Genomic DNA, 11,061 nt, shown 5'->3' with positions numbered 1-11,061 from the left:
AGGTACAGTTTTCAATTTAGCTTTCTTTTCTTAAGACTATGAAAAATATTTTCCTCATTATTATATATTTATTTAAAAAGTTTATATTATAACATATTATGTTAGTAAATCTTCATCAAGGGACTATATCATAAAGCTTCTTTCCACTTTACTAAGAATTATTTTCTGAAGGCAAATACCAGTATTTTAAAATTGACTAACTTAGGTTTCTTTTCATTTTGTTTATGGTTTTCTGTACAGTGTAAAGGCTTTTAAGTTTAATTAGCTCCCATATTTTAATTTTTGCTTTTATTTCCATTACTCTAGGAGCTGGTTCAGAAAAAATATTGCTGAAATTTATGTCAAAGAGTATTCTGCTTTGTTTTGCTCTAGGAATTTTACAGTATCCAGTCTTATATTTAGGTCTATAATACATTTTGAGTTTATTTTTGTATATGGTGTTAATGTTCTAATTTCATTCTTTTCATGTAGCCGTCCAGTTTTCTCAGCACCACTTATTGAAAAGACTGTATTTTCTTCATTGTGTATTCTTGCCTTCTTTGTTGTAGATTAATTCACCATAAGTGTGTAGGTTTATTTCTGGACTTTCCATCCTGCTCCATTGATCTATGTGACTGTTTTTGTGCTTGTACCATACCCTTTTTGATTACTATAGCTTTGTAGTATAGTCTGAAGTTAGGAAGCCCGATACCTCCAGCTCCATTCTTCTTTCTCGAGATTGTTTTGGCTATTTGGGGACTTTGTCTTTCCATACAAATTTAAATTTTGTTTCATTTCTTTGAAAAATATCATTGTCAATTTGATAGGGATTGCACTGAATCTGTATATTGCCTTTGGTAGTATGGCCATTTTAACAATACTGAGCCTTCCAATCCAAGAGCATGGTATATCTTTCCATCTGTTCAGTGTCATCTTCAGTTTCTTTCATCAGTGTCTCATAGTTTTCAGAGTACAAGTCCTTTACCTCTTTGGATAGCTTTATTCCTAGGTATTTTATTTGTTTTGATGTGATGGTAAATGGGATTGTTTCTTTAATTTCTTTTTCTTCTATTTCATTTTGTTAGTGTACAGCAATGCAACTGATTTCTGTATGTTAATTTTGTATCTTGCAACTTTACTGAATTCATTGGTGACCTCTAGTAGATTTTTGGTCACCTCTTAAGGATTTTCTGTGTATAATATTATGTCATTTGCAAATAGTGACAGTTTTACTTCTTTTCCAATTTGAATTCCTCTTATTTATTTTTCTTCTCTGACTGCTGTAGCTAGGACTTCCAAAAGTATATTGAATAAAAGTGGTGAGAGTGGTACCGTTGTCTTGTTCCTGATCTTAGAGGAAATGCTTTCAGCTTTTCACCATTGAGAATAATGTTGGTTGTGGTTTGTCATATATGGCCTTTAATATGTTGAAGTATGTTCCCTCTATGCCCACTTTCTGAAGAGTTTTTATTGTAAATGGATGTTGAACTTTATCAAAAGCTTTTTCTGGATCTATTGAGATGATCATATGTTTTTTATTCTTCAATTTGTTAATGTGATATATCATGTTGATTGATTTGCGGACATTGAAAAATCCTTGCAGTCCCTGAGATAAATCACACTTGATCATGGTGTATGATCTTATTAATATATTGCTGGAGTAAATTTGCTAGTATTTTGTTGAGGATTTTTTCATTTATGTTCATAAGTGATATGGGCCTGTAATTTTCTTTTTTTGTGATATCTTTGTCTGGTTTTGGTATTAGGGTGATGGTGGCTTCATAGAATGAACTTGGAAGTACTGCTTTCTCTGCAACTTTTTGGAATAGTTTCAAAAGAATAGGCATTAACTCTTCTGTAAATGTTTGGTATAATTCTCCTGTGAAGCTCTCTGGTCCTGGACTTTTGTTTTTTAAGAGTTTTTAAATTACTGATACAGTTTCAGTGCTGGTAATTGGTCTGTTCATATTTTCTATTTCTTCCTGATTTAGTCTTTGGAGATTGTACCTTTCTGAGAAGTTGTCCATTTCTTCTAGGTTGTGCATTTTGTTGAGATATAGTTGCTCATAGTAGCCTCTTATGGTCCTTTGTATTTCTGTGGTATCGGTTATAACTTTTTTTTCATTTATGATTTTATTAATTTGAGCCCTCTCTCTTTTTTCTTGATGAGTCTGGCTAAAGGTTTATCAATTTTGTTTATCTTTTCAAAGATCCAGCTGTTAGTTTCTTTGATCCTTTCTATTGTGTTTTTGTTTGTTTTAATTTTTAGTCTCTGTTTCATTTATTTCTGCTCTAATCTTTTTCTAATCGATTTCTTTCCTTCTACTAACTTTTTAGGTTTTATTTATTCTTCTTTCTCTAGTTGCTTTAGGTGTAATGCTAAGTTGTTTATTTGAGATTTTTCTCGTTTCCTGAGGTAAGCCTGTATCACTATAAACTTCCCTCTTAGAACTGTTTTTGCTATGTCCCTAGGTTTTGGATTGTCATATTCACATTTTCATTTGTCTCTAAGTATTTTTTGATTTCCTCTGATTTCTTCAGTGATCCATTGGTTGTTTAGTAGCATATTGTTTAACCTCCACATGTTTGTGGTTTTTACAGTTTTTTTTTTATCTTGTGGTTGATTTCTAATCTCATAATGCTTGGTTGGAAAAGATGTTTGATGTGATTTCAGTTTTCTTAAATTTACTGAGGCTTGCTTTGTGGGCCAACATGTAATCTATCCTGGAGAATGTTCCATGTGCACTTTAGAAGAATATGTATTCTGGTGCTTTTGGATGGAATGCTCTGTAAATATCAATTAAGTCCATCTGGTCTAATGTGTTATTTAAGGCTTATGTTTTCTTATTGATTTTCTGTCTGGATGATCTGTCCATTGATGTAAATGGGGTGTTAAGGTTCCCCACTATTATTGTGTTAATGTTGATTTTTCCTTTTATATCTGTTAACAGTTGTCTTATATGTTGAGGTGCTCCTATGTTGGGTGCATACATATTTACGATTGTTAATTTTTCTTGGATTGATCCCTTGAGCATTATGTAGTGTCCTTCTTTGTCTCTTGTGACAGTCTTTATTTTAAAGTTGGTTTTGCCTGATAAAAGTAATGGGACTCCAGCTTTTTTTAAAAATTTCCATTTGCATGGAATACATTTCTCCATCCCATCACTTTCAGTCTGTCTCTAGATCTGAAGTGAGTCTCTTGTAGCAAATATATGGCTCTTGTTTTTGTATCCATTCAGCCAGTCTATGTCTTTAGGTTGAAGCATTTAAACCATTTACACTTAAGGTAATTATTGACATATATGTTCTTTTTGCCATTTTGTTAATTGTTTTAGATTTGTTTTAGTTGATCTTTCTCTTCCTTTTCTTCTTTTGTTCTCTTGTGATTAAGTGACTCTCTTTAGTGTGATGTCTGGATTCCTGTTTCTTTTTTGTGTCTATGTCTATTATAGATTTTTGGTTTCTGGTTGCCATAAGGTTTTGGTATAACACTCTGTATATGTATATGTGATTGCTTTAAGTTGCTAATCTCTTATTTTCAAATATATTTTAAGTACCCTGCATTTGTACTCTCCTCCTCTCATGATTACATTTTTGATGTCACATTTTACATTTGTTTTGTGTATCTCTTAACTGCTTATTGTAGAAACTGATGATTTTACTACTAATGTCTTTTGCTCTTTCTACTAGTTTGTGCAAGAATGATTTCTTACCTTTACTGTATACTTGCCTTTAGGCTGAATGCCCATTGAAGGTAAATGAGGCAAGACAACATAATGTACTCAGATTTTTAGATGTACTTATAAACACAATGGAAAGTGTTAGAAAATGACTTACAATTGATTTAAAAATTACTAGAGCTGCTAAGTTAAGGAAGAACTGTAGGATAGAAGTGGGATAGTTCAGTTTTGGATATTATCATTTAGATATGTGAGAGATAATGGACTAACTTAGTGACAGGTAGGTCCGCCAAATCTTGTTCATAGATTGAATAGGGTGATAAGAGAAATGAAGGAATCAAAAATCTCTCCTAGTGGCTGGATGTGGTTATCATTTCCTGAAATGTGGAAGACTGGTAGAGAAACACTATTTGATATGTGTTCTAGGAGAGAATTTAATTTCGGGGATACTAAATTTAGACTATTAAAAACTCTACTTTCTAATTTATTATATCTGCAAACAATGGTAACTTTTCTTCTATCTTTCCAATACTTCTAATATCCACTTGGAGTCTTTAATCCATTGATCAAAATTAATAGACTAATGTTAACTGTAGTCATCTGGCTTTATTATGAATATCAGTACTAAGAATGTTACTGGCTATTGATTACAGAAAGATTCATGTTAACAGAGTAAGTATTATACTTTAATGCTTAAAATAAAAAAAATACCATAAATAAATCCTATGGGTTATATTTATGACAACTTTTCAGCATCCAATAAAACAATCGTATGGTTTTTAGTTTTGATTTAGAATGATTTTTGCCTTAAATTTTTATTATTTTTGCCTTAAATTTTAATATCATCTACTAATTTTATAATAAAATCATCTTTGTATTTTGTGTATAAAATTATATAATGCTGCATGGACTTTCTCATTTGGATTTTTCCATAAATATTTGTGATAGATACTGATGTCTGGTACTGTTTTTGCATGACATAGCATCAGGTTTAGATAGATTTCATGAGATAATTTAAGAAACTTTCTATCTTTTTATTATAGAAATTAATCTTTTCCTTGAATACTTGTAAGAATGCAAGTGTAAAATAGCTTGCATCTAGAATATTTTCTATATTTTTAAAAATCTTTAGCAAAATTTTATTGTGTAAGTTTCCACAACTTGTTATTTTCAAAATATACTGGTATGTGTTTTTTAAATTTCCATCATGATTTAGTTGCTATTTGAAAGCTTATTCTAAAATTTTAAATGATTGTGAGTTTCTTGTTTATACTTCTATTGTTCATTTTATTGTGCTGTGATCATTGAAAGGGGTTTTAGAATTTCTATTTGTGATCTTTGTCTTGATGACTGAGCACATGATTAATTTTTATGAATATTAACCAATCATTTCAAATATATTTTAAAATTTTTGCTTAAAACATTTTTATTAATTATTGCTTTTCCATTTAAGTCTTCTGTGTTCTTATTTTTCTGCATGTTGTACCATAAACTGATACTGATTTTTAACACTTTTTATTATTTTTTTGTCTTATATACATGCGTATGATTCTAATCATTTTTAAATAATGGGTTTTATTCTTTGTCTCCATATTTAAGTTTACAGATTTTTCTTTTATTGCTTCATAGTTATTATAATAAGAATTACTCTGTTGTCAATGCCTTTTGCTTTGTTTTTTTTTCTTCCTTCAATTTTGCCTTTGTTTTCTTTCCCTCTGTCTTTATCTGTTAATATAACTTTGGGTTTGAGGATTTTTATTTATGTAATGTTTTCAAACCATTTATTTTTTTCAAACCATCAATTTTCTTTTTAACAATCAAAATTTTTCCAAGTTTGTTCAGTGAAATGCACTTCAAACTGGTACATAGATCCTGGTACGTAGGTCCTTGTTTTATAAAGCTTACAATACAATTCTTTATAAATTTACTGACATTTTATAACTGTATTATTATAAATGGGATTTTGACTTGCAAAGTTCACAAAGCTATGAACTATAACAATTGAAAGTCTCCAAACTATTACTCACAGACATAGAAAATTAGATTTTTTGGATCTTCTTAATTTGGATTGATCTCATGATTTAAAAAAAATTCTTTGTTTTGTCTATTTTTAGGAATGTAGTTTGATTTTCTCCTCTGTTCTAAGGACTTCAGTCAGTGTCTAGACTTTTGTTTTTTTTTTTTAGATTACATATTTTATTTTATTTTATTTTTTTACATTTTTTTATTGCATAATAGTCATTTTACAATGTTGTGTCAAACTCTAGTGTAGAGCACAATTTTTCAGTTATACATGAACATATATATATTCATTGTCACATTTTTTTTCGCTATGAGCTACCACAAGATCTTGTATATATTTCCCTGTGCTATACAGTATAATCTTGTTTATCTATTCTGCATTTTAAAATCCCAGTTTGTCCCTTCCCACCCCTCGCCCCCTTGGCAACCACAAGTTTGTATTCTATGTCTATGAGTCTATTTCTGTTTTGTATTTAAGGTTGTTTTTTTTTTTTATGGTATTTTTCTTTCTCTTTCTGGCTTACTTCACTTAGAATGACATTCTCCAGGAACTTCCATGTTGCTGCAAATGGTGTTATGTTGTCAGTTTTTATGGCTGAATAGTGTTCCAACGTATAAATACACCACTTCTTCTTTGTCCAGTCATCTGTTGATGGACATTTAGGCTGTTTCCATGTCTTGGCTATTGTGAATAGTGCTTCTGTGAACATTGGGGTGCAGGTGTCTTTTTGAAGTAGAGTTCCTTCTGGATATATGCCCAGGAGTGGGATTCCTGGGTCATATGGTAAGTCTATTCCTAGTCTTTTGAGGAATCTTCATACTGTTTCCCACAGTGGCTTTCCTTGCTTCCCTCTCCCACTCTTAATGATTTGGATGTCTTCTTTCACAATGTTGTGTTTATTCTATGGTAGTTATCACCTTTCCAGTTATGAGTTTCTTATTTTTGTAGCATCTTGCTTCTTTTCTATTTAGAGTAGACCTGTCAATATTTCTTTTAGCATAGGTTTAGTGTTGCTAAACTCTTTTAGTTTTTGCTTGCCTGTAAAGTTCTTTATCTCTCCTTCTATTCTAAAGGATAGCCTTGCTGGGTAGAGTATCCTAGGCTGCATCTTTTTTTCCTTCAGGACTTTGAATATATCTTGCCACTCCCTTCTGGCCTGTAGCATTTGTGTAGAGAAATCAGCTGAGAGCCTTATGGGGGTTCCCTTGTAACTCACTATTTGTTTTTCTCTTGCTGCCTTCAGGATCCTTTTCTTATCCTTGACTCTGGCCATCTTGATTATGATATGTCTTGGTGTGGGTCTGTTTGGGTTCTTCCTGTTTGGGACCCTCTGAGCCTCCTGTACTTGGATATCTGTTTCCTTTTTTAGGTTTGAGAAGTTTTCAGTCATGATTTCTTCAAATACCTTTTCAATCCCCTTTGTTCTTTCTTCCCCTTCTGGAACCCCTATTATGTGTAGGTTGGCACATTTTATATTATCCCACAGGTCCCTTATATTGTTTTCATTGTTTTTTATTTGTTTTTCTCTCATCTGTTCTGATTGAGTGCTTTCTGTTGTCCTGTCTTCTAGATCACTTATTCGTTCCTCTGCATTATCTAGCCTGCTTTGCACAGCCTTTAGGTCAGCTCTCATCTCAGCAAATGAGTTTACTAATTCTACTTGGTTCTTCTTTAAAACTTCTATTTCATTTTTGACATATTTTATATCTCTAAACACTATCTCTTTTAGTTCCTTCAGTAGTTTGATCACTCCTTTTTTGAAATCTTGATCTAGTAGGCCATCAATGTCTATTTCTGATTGTGCTTTCAGGGGATTTCTCTTGATCTTTTAGTTGGGAGTGGTTCCTCTGCTTCTTCATATTGCTCATACCTCTCTGGCACTGTGGCTTAAGGAGTATCGGTTATCTAGTTCTCCTGGAGATGGTGTGCTCTTAATGATTTTTTTTGAGAGGTCTTTGTGTCTTCACCCTGTTTTGTGAACTCAGCTTGCTGTTTCCAGAGGCCCTCTGTTGGCGCCCTCATCTGTGCTGCTCCCAGTGGCTGTCAGCTAGCTGATCGTGCCCCCTCCCAACACTGGGTCAGGTGCTGAGCTCTTACCCGGTGGGCGGGCGGGTTGCTCCCCCTCCCGATGCCGCAGTCAGATGCTGTGCTCGGGGGAGGCAGGTGGGCAGATCATGCCCCCTCCAAGCACCATGGTCAGGTGCTGCGTTCCTGCCAGGGAGTTGGGTGGCCACCGCCCTCTCCCGGCACAGGTCACTCTGCTGCTCTGTGCAGCTGCCCACTCTGCCTCGGGTGGGTGCTCTGAAGGCAGGCTCAGGGAAGACTGCGGAACAGCCCTGCCCCTGCTCCGTGCCAAATCTCAGCTCCTTGTTTGTCTTTGAGGCTCGAGTTCTCTGAGGGGCCAGGCCAGAAAGATCCTATCTGCCTCAGGCTGTAAACAAGTCTCAATCCTGCCTAGGAGGTTGCGGAGCCCCTGGTGTGGATTCTGGTCTCGGCCCCGCCCCCACCCCGGGCGCTGTGCACAGGAGGAGATGGCGGCTGTGGCTGCGCCCCACCTCTCTTCTCGTGAGAAGCGCCAGTAATGGTGGTGCAGGTCTGAAGAGACAAAGGCTATGGCGCCCCTCCCCCCAGGGCACACCAGCCATGTTGCTTTGCTTTTTTTGCAATTGATGGGGGACCGAGGTGGTTCTGCTCCGTATCCCCTCCTAGCCACAGCATGCAGCACCCTGCAGTCCCCTGGGGCTGCCTCCATGCAGCCGCCCCAGTCCTCCACATGGCTTGGATGTCCTGTCCTGGCCCCCAGCTGCCGGCTCACGTCTCAGGCTGGGTGTCACAGGGACCCTTTTTGCCCGTTTAACTCAGTTCTGTCTGTCAAGAGGTGCTCGGGGCAGATCTGAGCCTCGGAGGCTCCCCCTCTGTCCTGCTGGCCTCTCTATTGGAGAGAGGAGACCCAGCGAATGAGTGCCAGTCCTCCTTTTCCGCTCCCTCCCCGCGGGGTCAGTCCCTCACTGTTTTGCTTTTTCTTCTTTCTTTTTTCCTTTTCTCCTACCAGATTTTTGGTGTCTTTGTCTTTCAAAGAGGGCGATGTTCTGTCGGAGTTTGGCAGGTGCTCTGGTTGGCTGAGTAGGTCCGTAGATGTGAGTTTTGGTGTATTTGTGGGAGAGGGTGAGCTACAGGCATCCTTCTACTCTGCCATCTTGCTTCCACTAGGCTTTTGATTTTTTTAACATGTAGAATATTTTTAAATTTATGGAAAAATTGTGAAGATAATCCTTATACCCAATTTTTCCTATCATTAATCATCTTACTTTAGTATGGTATATTTGTTATAATTAACAAACCGAATGTAACAAACTGATGTATTACAGTATACCAAAGTCTATAGTTTATTCAGATTTCTTTAGTTTTCACCCAAGTTCTTTTCTGTCTCATCATCTTATCCAGGATTTAGCATTACATGTAGTCATTATATCTTTAGACTCCTCTTGGCTGGACAATTTCTCATATTTTCCTTGATTTTCATGATATTGATAGTTTTTAAGGTTATTGATCAGGTATTTTGTAAAACAAATCTCTACTGAGATTTGCCTGATGTTTTTCTCATGTTTAGTTTGAGGTTATGGGTTTTGAGGAGCAAGACCATAAAGACGAAGTGTCATTTTTATCATATTTTATCAAGGATACATATTATCAACATGACTTAATGCTTATCCTTAATGTTGAGCTTTGTCACTGGCTGAGGTGGTGTTTGCCAGGTTTCCCCACTGTAAAGTTACTCATCCCTCGCTCCCCCATTTTCATACCATACTGTTTCGAAGATGTCACTACACATGGCCCGCCTTTAAAAGGTGGGGAGCTGTGCTCAACTTCCTTGAATGTGGAGTATCTATATATGTTATTTGAAATTCTTTTGCATTGGAGATTTGTATCTTCTCCTCAATTTATGTATTTTTCATTATTTATATCAATTTAGACTCACTCATATTTTTAATTGATTTTTTTCCTCAAATTGTTCCAGTTTTGGCCATTGAGAACACTTTCAGTTGGCTCCTGTGTCTGATATTCTCTTATCTGTGTTCCTTTTTTTTAATGGTGCTACAAGCTGCTCCAGGCTTATCTTGTATATTTCTTGCCCTAGTCTTAGAACAAGTTATTTCTCCAAGGACCCTATTTCCTCTTACTGGCTTAGGGGTTTATTTTATTGGCCAGTGGGTTTATTACTCATTTTTATGCATTTTCTGGGGAGTGTTTGCAATATATGACCTGATCTGCTTTCACTGATATTCTTTTGAGTGGGGATTTTTCAGTGAATTCTAGGATACACAAATGTCTCCCAGGAATACAGAAGGAACCCTCATAACTGAAAGGGACTCTTCTGAAAAACAGAGTGCCTAAAAATTCAAGGGGAGACAGAAGTTCAGCCCCAAGTAAAATTTTTTCACAAATTCAATACAAAATGTGTTGAGAAATGGGATAAAAATATTCCTTTTAAGATGAATATAGATAAAATAAGATTTTAGTTTCAGTACACTGTAGAAAAGAGAGCCCTTGGATAAAGAAAGAATGGTGACTAAGGGAGTTCAATTTTCTGGAAGTATGGACCCTTTCTTGTGGTCATAAAATTAGGGCTCCAAATCAGATAGTAACTTAATATTAATACTGTAATGAATGCTCCTTAATGACAGATCTGGAAGAAGATACTCTGGGTAAAATAGATCTTGGAAAAACAAAATTAATTATGCAGAATATTCAGAAGGAACAATTTAAGTATTCTTATCAATCTGTCTAGAAGGAAGCATGTTTCAGAAATATCCTATGCTTACATGATTTGGAAAAGAAAAGTTTAGAAAGTTCATTGGTCTGATAAATACAAACACTATCAAAGACAGTGGAGAGATACTACACTTAACATAAATAAACTGTATAATGTATTTGAGGAATGTTGATGTGTTTGGAAAATTTATATATAGTACTAATAATTTTATAAATAATGATGGCATTGTTTGTATCATAGTAATTCTGTGACAAATAAATTATATTTATTTATGGTAAATACCCAATAAATTAGCCATTATTATTATTATTTGTAGGATCCATAGTAGTAAAATTAGTATTTATTTTTAAAAAGCAGATACTTCTGACCCTTCCCACCTAATAGAAAATGTAAAATTTTAAACAATTTATTGTTAGATTATAAGCAGTTCACTAGGGACTAACTTTTGTGTGTGTTTTATAAATGAAAGGATTATATTGTTTCTTTTTTTATAGTGAGTTGTAATAGATTGTCTAAAATGATTACACAGGGTTAGATAATTGAAGGTACTCACAAGACTCTGCTGAGTATACAAATGTAAGGCTTCAATAAAAATAAATGATATG

This window comes from Camelus ferus, chromosome 1, assembly GCF_009834535.1.
Source record: "Camelus ferus isolate YT-003-E chromosome 1, BCGSAC_Cfer_1.0, whole genome shotgun sequence".
In the NCBI taxonomy this organism is placed as follows: Eukaryota; Metazoa; Chordata; class Mammalia; order Artiodactyla; family Camelidae; genus Camelus; species Camelus ferus.
The sequence above is the reverse complement of the archived record's forward strand: the minus strand, read 5'-3'. Positions refer to the sequence as shown.